At 46.8% G+C, this 12,659-nt stretch overlaps 1 protein-coding gene across 1 annotated transcript in view; it reads right to left on the reverse strand.

Moving 5' to 3' along the window:
* LOC106561950 (parkin coregulated gene protein homolog) overlaps nt 1–12,659 on the reverse strand; it is a 283,610-nt gene that overhangs the window by 37,100 nt on the left and 233,851 nt on the right. The window lies entirely within an intron of this gene.

Genomic DNA, 12,659 nt, shown 5'->3' on the forward strand with positions numbered 1-12,659 from the left:
TTGTTAGTCATTGTTCTATGTTAGTATTTTTCTATGTTCTATCTAGTCTTTTGTATTTCTATGTTTAGTTAATTGGGGTTGGACCTTCAATTGGAGGCAGCTGGTTATTGTTGCCTCTGATTGAGGGTCCTATATTTAGGAGGGTTTTTTTTCAAGGGTTTTTGTGGGAGATTGTTCTTGTTTAGCTGTTTTGCCTGACAAGACTGTCAAGTTCATTTTGTTTTGTATACGTTGTATGTGTTTTCCTTCTTCACTCAATAAAAGAAGATGAGTATACATTTTCCCGCTGCATCTTGGTCACTACCCTACGACATCCGTGACAACTGCCCTTGTTTGTTGTGAATGGATGGCAAAGACAAACCCAAGAAACACCCACATCAAACCACACCCCCAATGCAACTCTTGTTTGGCTTCAACTATGGCCACTAGCATTTTAAATAAAACGTAAATAATAAAAACCGATGAGATGCACATCTCCGCCCTAACAATGGGAGTCGTTGTCCCAAAGGTGGGAAGGCAGGCGACAAGCTAACATCCAGAATCAGCCCATAGAAACGCATTGGCATTATTTTAGCGAGGGTGAAACCTCTCGCTTCAGCACTTCCTCTATGGTTTACACACCAAGCCTATCCCCCTGCCTCTCACGCCAAAGTTGAGATATCACATCTTCCACTGACAAGCGGTTTCAACTCGCTATTTGCATTTGAGGTTTGATTCCAACAGAATCAGTCATATGGACACCAAAACACATTGGGACATTATTTTACTGTAATAAAGGAGAAGTTCACTTTTCCAACAATACCCTTTTTATGTCTCAACTACTCAGATTACGTGCAGAGCAGACACTACTGAAATGTAAGTATCAAATAACATTGATTTGGAAAATGAATGCTCAGTTTATCGGGCGCGACATTGGGGTACCACGTACCGCTAGCAGCGTTTTAGCCAAAGACTGTTATACCAGCAGTCTAGTTTGTGTTTTACAAATGTGCAATAAGCATAAAACACAATTATATAAGGAATTGGCAACTCGTTCTCATTCTGAGAAATAAGGTAGGAAGGACTCTTGATTTCAACATCTTAACAAAGTTAACCTGTTAACCAGGCTAACATGCTTTTCAAACAGTTGGAGACAGACAGAAGGGTGTGTTCATAACAATTCAACTGTTCAACCTTATATGCTAGATCCAAAACTTGGCTAAACTTGAAATATAAAGATTAGCTGGCTAATCACTAGCATGTGGGCTTGAGAGATTGTTGATGAGACCTGTGTTAATGTTCTATAGCCTAATGCCTGTTACGAGAAGTTAGTCATTATTCGTGAATGTGCATTATGCATGTTATTCCATCACTCTCCTTCTTGGTCAAATAGCCCTTGCACAGCCTGGAGGTGTGTTGGGTCATTGTCCTGTTGAAAAATAAATCATAATCCCACTAAGTGCAAACCAGATGGGATGGCTTATCGCTGCAGAATGCTGTGGTAGCCATGCTGGTTAAGTGTGCCTTTAATTCTAAATAAATAATCAGCAAAGCACCCCCACACCATCACACCACCTCCTCCATGCTTCACGGTGGGAACCACAGATGCAGAGATCATCCGTTCACCTACTCTGCGTCTCACAAAGACATGGCGGTTGGAACCAAAAATCTCAAAGTTGGACTCATCAGACAGATTTCCACCGGTCTAATGTCCATTGCTTGTGTTTGTTGGCCCTAGCAAGTCTCTTCTTCTTATTGGTGTCCTTTAGTAGTTGTTTCTTTGCAGCAATTCGACCATGAGGCCTGATTCACGCAGTCTCCTCTGAACAGTTGATGTTGAGATGTGTCTGTTGCTTTTATTTGGGCTGCAATTCCTGAGGCTGGTAACTCCAATGAACTTATAACTCTGCGTCTTCCTTTCCTGTGGTTTTTGCGACTGCACTTGAAGAAACTTTCAAAGTTCTTGACATTTTCCGGATTGACTGACCTTCATCTCTTAAAATAATGATGGACTGTCATTTCTCTTTGCTGATTTGATCTGTTCTTTTTTGGTTACTACATGATTCCATATATGTGTTATTTCATAGTTTTGATGTCTTCACTATAGTTCACAATGTAGAATATAGTAAAAATAAAGAAAAACCCTTGAATGAGAAGGTGTGTCCAAACTTTTGACGGGTACAGTATATCTTGAATCGCCTATAAGTAGATTTTTAGGACATATTGCCCAGCCCAGCCCACATGCTCACCCCTCCATCCCTAGTGCCTACATTACTGTTCGCCACATGGCCTTAAATTGTACCAATTTGTTTGTATCAGTCGCTAACCTTTCTTAAAGAGCAATATGAAAAACAAGGCCAAATCAGGAAGTTCAGCCCCCCGTTAAAATAACATTGGCCTAACAATGGCAGCTGGACCAATGTGCCGTGTCCCGCACTCTCAACAGCTCCCGGCAGCGCGGCTAGGCTAACAGTAGCTAGCCCACTCCCTAGCAATAGCACTCTGGAGGGTGGAGGTTCAAAGGAAAAATGGCCAGAATCATTCTGAAGTTGCCTGAAGGCACAGCTCTAGGGTCAGCTCAACCTTCTCCCGGACCCGAACCAAAACTATTAGGTGGTCAAACACTAAACTGACCTTATATCAGCAAACACCTATTTTAAGGAGTTAAAAAGGGCCACAACAAGTGGACGGTTATGATTATTTTGTACCACTAGTCAGTGAAGGGCTCTTAGGAGGACGAAGGAACTCTTAACATACAAGTTTAACAAGGAGCGGCTCACTCTCTCCAGACAGATTTATGAGCTCGGGAGATTTTTAAATGGCAAGTGTTTAAGTGTGGTATTTACAATAAGGTCGGAGGCAGGGAGGAGGGAGACTAGTCTTTGTTAATATCTCCCTTGGGTTAATTAGCCAAGCATTGTCATTGGCTGAGAGTGGCACCTTGAAGCTGGTTACGTGTGTGACTGGGCTCCCGAGTGGCGCAGCGGTCTAAGGCACTGCATCTCAGTGCTAGAGGTGTCACTACAGACCCTGGTTCAGCAGTCTAAGACACTGCATCTCAGTGCTAGAGGTGTCACTACAGACCCTGGTTCAGCGGTCTAAGACACTGCATCTCAGTGCTAGAGGTGTCACTACAGACCCTGGTTCAGCGGTCTAAGACACTGCATCTCAGTGCTAGAGGCGTCACTACAGACACTCTGGTTCAGCGGTCTAAGGCACTGCATCTCAGTGCTAGAGGCGTCACTACAGTCCCTGGTTCAGCGGTCTAAGACACTGCATCTCAGTGCTAGAGGTGTCACTACAGACCCTGGTTCAGCGGTCTAAGGCACTGCATCTCAGTGCTAGAGGCGTCACTACAGTCCCTGGTTCAGCGGTCTAAGGCACTGCATCTCAGTGCTAGAGGTGTCACTATAGACCCTTGTTCGAATCCAGGCTGTATCACATCTGGCCATGATTGGGAGTCCCATAGGGCAGCGCACAATTGGCCCAGCGTTGACCGGGTTTGGTCGGGGTAGGCCATCATTGTAAATAAGAATTTGTTCTTAACTGACTTGCCTAGTTAAAGGTTAAATAAAAAAAGTGTGTGTGTAGCCCAGCGCGTTGTCTGTTAATTATGGATTAGCAGCACAAAGAGACAATCGTCCTTTCTCTGTGCCACGGCCACTCTGTTGTTCATGATTAAAGTGGCAACATTTTGTTTATTTTTCCTTGAGATAATTGTATTTTTGAAAATGTGGTTATTTGTGATTTGTTTGCCTGGTTGTGCATTTTAATAGCATGGAGATCTGTGTCTGCAGGCTGCGGTTTTAAGGGGTCTGTTCTTGCCAGGTAAGTGTAAATAAAATGAATACATGAAATGTCACTGCAGGTAGGTGGTAGCAGACATCGACTGGGCTATTACGACCCCTACGATCTCTCTCACACAAATTCACTCATGCACACACCCACACGCTCTTTCTTGACTCATTAACAGTTCCTGTCCGCTATACCTCTGCCAGGAACTATTTTCTGCTTCCAGTATCTCTCTCTTCCTCCCTTTTCTACCCCTCTCTCTCATCTCTCTACTCCACAGAGAGCTGAGGATGAGCGATGGGCGAACACACCAAACGGTGTGTAGAAAACAAACAGTAGACTCCCTCCTGCCCAGCCTGCCTCCTGCCCAGCCTGCCTCCTGCCCAGCCTGCCCAGCCTGTGTCTGTGTGCCCACCTTGATGCCACTCACATATGTCTAGTTATTATTTAGTTGTTAAGTTAATATTTAGTTATTCTTAGTAGATGCCCTTATCCACCAGGGACGGTAGGGATAATACTGATGGTGTGTGTGTATGTGTTTGCGTATGTGCATGGGGGATGGGGGATGGGGGGCTGCTAATAATACTAACTAATACTGACTCTTTAAAGTAAAATATAGCATAACGGTGGCTTTGATCAAAGGAAAACAATGACAGACGACTCTAAAAAAACAACACTAAAACTAGAGGGAAGAAAGTGAGGTAAACGAGAAGAGCAACAGGGACAATGAGTCACATCAGTAAAGATAGCTCCCTGCACACACACACACACACACACACACACACACACACACACACACACACACACACACACACACACACACACACACACACACACACACACACACAGCTTAGTGTGGGTGCTGAGGATGTGGCTGGTGGCTGTCAGCATTGCCTATGCTTTCCTCATTAGTGGCCCTCTCTGCACATGGCATCCTTGGGATCTGTCCAAACACGTCCCTGTCCCTCCTTTCTCTCCTCTCCTTTCCCCTTTCTCTCCCCTCCCCTCTCACTCCTCTCCTCTTCCATCCTCTCTCTACTCTACTCTCCCCTCCCCTCTCTATACTAACTGTCCCCTCTCTCTACTCTACCCTCCCCTCTCTATACTCAATGTGCCCTTTCTCTCCTCTCCTTTCCCCTTTCTCTCCCCTCCCCTCTCACTACTCTCCCCTCCCCTCTCTATACTAACTGTCCCCTCTCTCTACTCTACCCTCCCCTCTCTATACTAACTGTCCCCTCTCTCTACTCTACCCTCCCCTCTCTATACTAACTGTCCCCTCTCTCTACTCTACCCTCCCCTCTCTATACTCAATGTGCCCTTTCTCTCCTTTCCCCTTTCTCTCCCCTCCCCTCTCACTACTCTCCCCTCCCCTCTCTATACTAACTGTCAACTCTCACTACTCTCCCCTCCCATCTCTATACTAACTGTCCCCGATCTCTACTCTACCCTCCCCTCTCTATACTCAATGTGCCCTTTCTCTCCCCTCCTCTCTCCTCCCTTCCCCTCATTCTCTTCTTCACCCCCCCTAACACTCTTATACCCTCCCCTCTCCTCTCTCCCCTCCCCACCATTCTCTCTACTCTCCTCCCCTCTCTTTCTCTCTCTCTCTCTCCCTCCCACCCCTCTCTCTCTCCTCTCCCTTTTCTCTACTCCCCTCTCTTCTCCCCTCTCATCCCCTCTCTCTCTCTATTCCCCTCCCCCTCTCTACTCCCCTCTCCTCTCTCTCTACTCCCTCTCTACTCCCCTCTCCTCTCTCTCTACTCCCCTCTCTACTCTGCTCTCCTCTCCCCTCTCCCGGAGGGACCATATACCTTGCGGCTATTAGCCCTTGGCTCAGGTAGGGCTATTTATTTTGATATGTTTAGCTCGTGCTGTGTATTATCAGCCATGATTCTATTTGTCTGTACCTGCGGTGGGTTGGGGATGGGGGGAAGGAAGATGAGTGATGGGGCTGGAGACAGGGCCGGTTTTGCTTGGCTGACAAACTGGGTTAAGAGCTGGAGGGATGGAGGGAGGTGTTGAAGATGCGATGCTGCGACCATCACCAGAGGACACAATTTACAGCACCTGTTGGGTGTGATTTATCAAAGGAAAAGGAGAGGGGTAATACTGTGTGGTCTGACTGGATAGAGGGATGGAAGGGAGGAGGGGATGGGGATTAAGACAAGAGATACAGAGCGAGAGAAAGATGGAGCTTGTGAGACGGAGAGAGAGAGAGAGAGAGAGGAACTGTTAATTTTTTATTGTTTATTTTACTTTTGTTTATTATCTATTTCACTTGCTTTGGCAATGTAAACATATGTTTCCCATGCAAATAAAGCCCCTTGAATTGAAATTGAGAAAGAGAGAAATCAAAGGCGCCAGAAACAGAGACATTGGCAAAGCGAGGCGCGACGAGAGAGAGAGAGAGAGAGAGAGAGAGAGAGAGAGAGAGAGAGAGAGAGAGAGAGAGAGAGAGAGAGAGAGAGAGAGAGAGAGAGAGAGAGAGAGAGAGAGAGAGAGAGAGAGAGAGAGAGAGAGAGAGAGAGAGAGAGAGAGAGAGAGAGAGAGAGAGAGAGAGAGAGAGCTAAAATAAGCCTGATTCCCCCAGATGTTCTCATCAGATGAGACAGAGGGTGAATTTGGCTCTTCATCCCAGTGCATTAGGGACTCCATCTGTGGAGGAATGAGATCAGTGGCGGTCTTACTGGTGGAAGAAGTACCTCTGTATGCCCTGAGGGCGGACAGACTGACTGACTCACCACACCTTTCTCTCTCTCTCTCTCTCTCTCTCTCTCCCCTCTATTCAGTTCTACTCTAACCTGCTGCACATTCAATCTGCTCGCTGGCAATGAGAGAGTGTGTGTGTATGTGTGGGAGAGAGAGAGAGAAAGAAAGCGAGAGAGAGAAAGAGAGAGAGAGAAAGAGAGAGAGAGATAGAGAAAGAGAGAAAAAGAGAGAGAGTGTGTGTGTATGTCTGAGTGTGTAGTGTGTGTGTGTGTGTGGGAGAGAGGGAGAGAAAAGAGAGAGAGAGTGTGTGTATGTGTGTTTGTGACTTAAACACGGGTGATCTCCGGTTTCACCCAAACCCAATCAACAAGTAGCCCTGATGGAGGACAAGAGAGTGGGGGGAAACCTGGGAGCAGCAATTAGAGCCTGGAAGTAGCAATGTTAGCACTGATGCTCCGTGAAAGTGATATGACAGTGATTCCATTGCTGCAGTGCTAACCTGATTAGTGCACAGAGCTAGCTCTCCTACTTCCACACCCTCAGGGCTTGATGGAAGCTACAGTGCTACACTACAGCCTGTTGTACTGGGTGTGATTTACATGCTAGGGCGAAATGAACACAACACACTCTCACTAGCCAGGCTAACTCCCCCTTGACTTTAGTTGGCGTAGTTCTGTGTTGTGGAGAAAGCGCACGGAAGTGCATATGTATACATGACTGTGTGTGTGTGTGTGTGTGTGTGTGTGTGTGTGTGTGTGTGTGTGTGTGCGCACGTGCGAGTGCACGTCTGTGTTCTCATTTGTCTGTGACAAGGGATGCACTCTATAATAGTGTTCATTAAAACAATTTGTCCCACTCCCGTTCTGGTCTCAGAACAATCCAGTCTGGCACAATTCAAGTCCATGTGATAAACATTGCCTCCCACATCTATATTTTCTGACAGGTGTCTGTCAGAGGTCCAGGCAGGACAGAGGGAGATGCAGAAGGAGCCATCCTACTACTGTGGCCTTGTGACGAGGAGAGGAGATACATCCTCACAGAGCCCTACACACTCACAGGGCCCTACACACTCACAGGGCCCTACACACTCACAGGGCCCTACACACTCACAGAGCCCTATACACTCACAGGGCCCTACACACTCACACTCACAGAGCCCTACACACTCACAGAGCCCTACACACTCACAGAGCCCTACACACTCACAGGGCCCTACACACTCACAGGGCCCTACACACTCACAGAGCCCTACACACTCACAGGGCCCTACACACTTACACTCGCAGGGCCCTACACACTCACAGAACCCTACACACTCACACTCACAGAGCCCTACACACTCACAGAGCCCTACACACTCACACTCACAGAGCCCTACACACTCACAGAGCCCTACACACTCACAGCACCCTACACACTCACAGGGCCCTACACACTCACAGAGCCCTACACACTCACACTCACAGAGCCCTACACACTCACAGGGCCCTACACACTCACAGAGCCCTACACACTCACACTCACAGGGCCCTACACACTTACACTCACAGGGCCCTATACACTCACACTCACAGAGCCCTACACACTCACAGGGCCCTGCACACTCACAGGGCCCTACACACTCACAGGGCCCTACACACTCACAGAACCCTACACACTCACACTCACGGAGCCCTACACACTCACAGAACCCTACACACTCACACTCACGGAGCCCTACACACTCACAGAGCCCTACACACTCACAGAGCCCTACACACTCACAGGGCCCTACACACTCACAGAGCCCTACACACTCACAGAGCCCTACACACTCACAGGGCCCTACACACTCACAGGGCCCTACACACTCACACTCACAGAGCCCTACACACTCACACTCACAGGGCCCTACACACTCACAGGTCCCTACACACTCACAGGGCCCTGCACACTCACAGGGCCCGACACACTCACAGGGCTCTACACACTCACAGAGCCCTACACACTCACACTCACAGGGCCCTACACACTCACAGGGCCCTGTACACTCACAGGGCCCTGCACACTCACAGGGCCCTACACACTCACAGGACCCTACACACTCACAGGGCCCAACACACTCACAGGGCCCTGCACACTCACAGGGCCCTACACACTCACAGGGCCCTACACACTTACACTCACAGGGCCCTACACACTCACAGGGCCCTACACACTCACAGGGCCCTACACACTCACACTCACAGGGCCCAACACACTCACAGGGCCCTGCACACTCACAACCACAGGGCCCTTCACACTCACACTCACAGGGCCCTGCACACTCACATTCACAGGGCCCAGAATACTCTTTAATTCATGCTTTCTCTCTCAATCTCTCCCGCTTTTGCTTTGATTTCTCTCCCCTTGTTTCTCCGTCTGTCAATTCAATTTCAATTTCAATTTAAGGGCTTTATTGGCATGGGAAACATATGTTAACATTGCCAAAGAAAGTGAACTAGATAATTAACAAAACGTTACATCTTTCTCTGTCTCTCCTCTTGTCTATATTCTCTCTCTCTCCCCCTCCCTCCCTCCCTCCCTCCCTCCCTCCCTCCCTCCCTCCCTCCCTCCCTCCCTCCCTCCCTCCCTCCCTCCCTCCCTCCCTCCCTCCCTCCCATTCCTCACCTTTCAGTCAAATTGTATAGGATCTGTGTGAGACAGTGAGACAGTGGTGCCTGCCATAAATCACATTCCACTCCGCAAGGCGGAGCTGGGGAAGTCAATGAGCTAAAATATGCTCCTTGATCAGAGTAGATCAGGGTGGACTGAGGACAGAGAGAACAGGGGGAGGAAGGGGTGGATGAAGTGTGTTAAATATGCCCTGTGAATAATCAACAGCCAAATCAATTTGTTCAACAAGCGAAAGAGGGAGTAGGAGAGGAGGACTGGAGAGGAGAGGTAGGAATGTGTTGGAGGGGTGGTGAGTGACAGAGTCCATTTCTCAACATTCCTTTGTGTGGACTGGAAAACAAGGCAGGAAAAAGCGATAAAGCCAGAGTCTTATTGGAGGGAAGGGAAGGCTTGCCTGCTGTGAGAAGTGGCCTGTTGTGCCCTGTTCAATAAAGCGGCCATTTTATGACCTCACCTCTGGGCAGTTTGTTTTTTAATACTCTCACTCCTCTCTCTACAGCTCCATAACAGCTGCCACTCTCCTTCTCTCTGCCGTTTATGTCTGTCTGTCTGTCTGTCTGTCTGTCTGTCTGTCTGTCTGTCTGTCTGTCTGTCTGTCTGTCTGTCTGTCTAACTGTCTGTCTGTCTGTCTGTCTGTCTGTCTGTCTGTCTGTCTGTCTGTCTGTCTGTCTGTCTGTCTGTCTGTCTGTCTGTCTGTCTGTCTGTCTGTCTGTCTGTCTGTCTGTCTGTCTGTCTGTCTGTCTGTCTGTCTGTCTCAAAAAAAAGCCAACAAAAAACATCCTTCAGATTAGCTGCACTTTATTCTTGCTTTCATATCCCACTGGCCTTTTTAATTCATTTCATCATGTCAAGTAAAATGACATGATGGGGAATGGAAAGACTGTTGTGAGGAAAGAGGGAAAAAAAGAACAAAAAGTTGAAATTACACTCTTAGAAAAAAAAGGTGCTATCTAGAACCTAAAAGCGTTCTTCGGCTGTCCTCATAGGAGAACCCTCATGGGAACAGAGAACCCCAATGGGGACATAGGGGTTCTCCTATGGGAACAGAGAACCCTAATGGGGACATAGGGGTTCTCCTATGGGAACAGAGAACCCCAATGGGGACATAGGGGTTCTCCTATGTGGACATAAGGGTTCTCCTATGGGGACATAAGGGTTTTCCTATGGGGACAGCTGAAGAACCCTTTCAGGTTCTAGAAAGCACTTTTCTTTTCTAAGAGTGTATTTTTGTTGTTTTTTCTAAGAGTGTACCTGTGCGGCCCAAAATAATCAATTAAAAGGTGATGCTAGTTAGCTCAAGCAGCATTAATGGCTTATGAAGCGAAGTAATATGGCCAGGGGACGGTAAGTGTTATTGTGCTCGGATTGGATATACCAAGGGCAATCAGGGGAGAGGTAGGCAATGCCTTGGTGGTGCTTGGCCCAGCCAAGCTCTATAATAGGCTCTCCCTTTTGCTATTACCCTGCAGGCTACGGCACAGGGCCAAGGCAACACAAAATACAAATAAAAAAGGAGGGCGAGGGAAAAGATAGTGGGAGGGAGAAAAAATAGAAACAACAAAGAGTCAGGGAGGGTTTGAGTGGCAGGAGGAAGACTGTAGACTTTGGACGCTCTGAGCCACTGACATTTAAAGAGTGTCCGATAGCTTTTGACCGGCCCCCTTGAAAAGTTCAAATGTGGAGAGATATCCGAGGAGGAAACGCTACAGACTGTTGTTTGTTCACTGCTTTCCTCGCATCTTTTCGATTTGCCCTCTGTTTTCATTCCCGTGCACCATCACCAACCAGCTAGTCCAGGTAAGCCTATTCATTGCATTTTCAGACTGGTCTGTATAATAAACACAATCATCAAACATCCAGTTTATCCTCATGTACAGACACCATACTGCCAACAATATTTACATATGTGACCCGTTTCAGGAAGCTAGGTGTATGTCGCACCTAGAACATGTGAACTTTCATGTGCCTTCTGGAACATGTGAACTTTCATGTGCCTTCTGGAACATGTGAACTTTCATGTGCCTTCTGGAACATGTGAACTTTCATGCGCCATTATAACAAACTTGTAGTTCATCTGTAACTACGAATGAAACTGTTAAATTACTAGCATCGTTGGTTAGCCACGGAAAAAGACAGGAACCATCCTGCCAGCCATGATTGGTTGAGATAATGGGTGGCCTGAACATGCCAGAAGTTTGGATTGGTCTGCCATTTGCATGTGTCTGTCTATAACGTGAGCTGCTCAATATGTATGATAGTCCTTTCTACTGTAGCGTTTGTGAAAGATATAACGTTAGCCATCGAGAACTACAAAAGTTTTGCTACTTTTCTCAATAATGTCGATGCCCTGAATTTAGCAGGCGCTGTCGACAGATCAGTTGGAAAACGTTGTGATGGGCTACTTTCTACACACGCCACGGTCAGTGTGAACTGGAGTGACTTGATACAACGCTGGCCAAACAAGATGTAGCTACAAACAAAACAGAGGTAAACGGTTCCAGTCTGCCATGAAGCATTCCTCCACAGACAGACAGACAGACAGACAGACAGACAGACAGACAGACAGACAGACAGACAGACAGACAGACAGACAGACAGACAGACAGACAGACAGACAGACAGACAGACAGACAGACAGACAGACAGACAGACAGACAGACAGACAGACAGACAGCATTCATCCATGTATACGGGTAACAGTCTAGCTATATTTTCAGAAATTATGAGTTTCTAATTTAGTCAGAAAGTAATTTTCATTACAAGTTAAAGCATATTGTTTTTTATATATTATATTGCTGGCTTGCTAGCTAGCGTTACGTGTATGATCTGTGTAGTAATATGTGACCCGATTCAGAAAAATAGGCGTATGTCACAAGTCACGACTTCACAGGAGAGCTGTTGAACGTAAAGAATATTTTTTTATCAATTTATTTATTTTTTGGCAGAAATGCCTTCTCGAACATGTGAACTTTCATGTGCCTTAATAACAAACTTGTATGCCATCTGTAAATATGAATACAAGTATTACATTACGAGCCTTGTTGGTTAAGCCACAGAAACAGTTGGCAACCTTCCCACTAGCCATGATTGGCTGAGATAATGAATGGGCTGGACATGCCGAGAGAGGAGTTGGGATTGGTCTGCCATATTGAAGGCTTCTGTCTATTTTGAGCTCGTCAGTCTGTGTTGGTAATCCTGTCGACACTGAGTTAAAAAAATATATTGTGTAGTGGAGCTTTATAAGTGTTGCTCTCCACTTTCTGGAGGATCAAGTTTTGAAATCAGTGGAATTAGAGTATGATAGCTAAAGAGATGGAGAAAACAACAGTCTCCGGATTACATCTTCAAACTAAGGGCAACCGTGGTATGGCATTCCTGACAGAGTATACAGGTAAGAAAGTCTAGTGTCAGCTACCTACATTTTAAGATATTACACATTTCTAATTTTGACAGAAAGTGGTTTCGGTAGCTAGTTAACGGTAGCTGGCTGGCTCCCTAGCTGACGTTATTATTTGTTTCCCAGA

This window comes from Salmo salar, chromosome ssa01 (genome assembly GCF_905237065.1).
Source record: "Salmo salar chromosome ssa01, Ssal_v3.1, whole genome shotgun sequence".
NCBI lineage: Eukaryota > Metazoa > Chordata > Actinopteri > Salmoniformes > Salmonidae > Salmo > Salmo salar.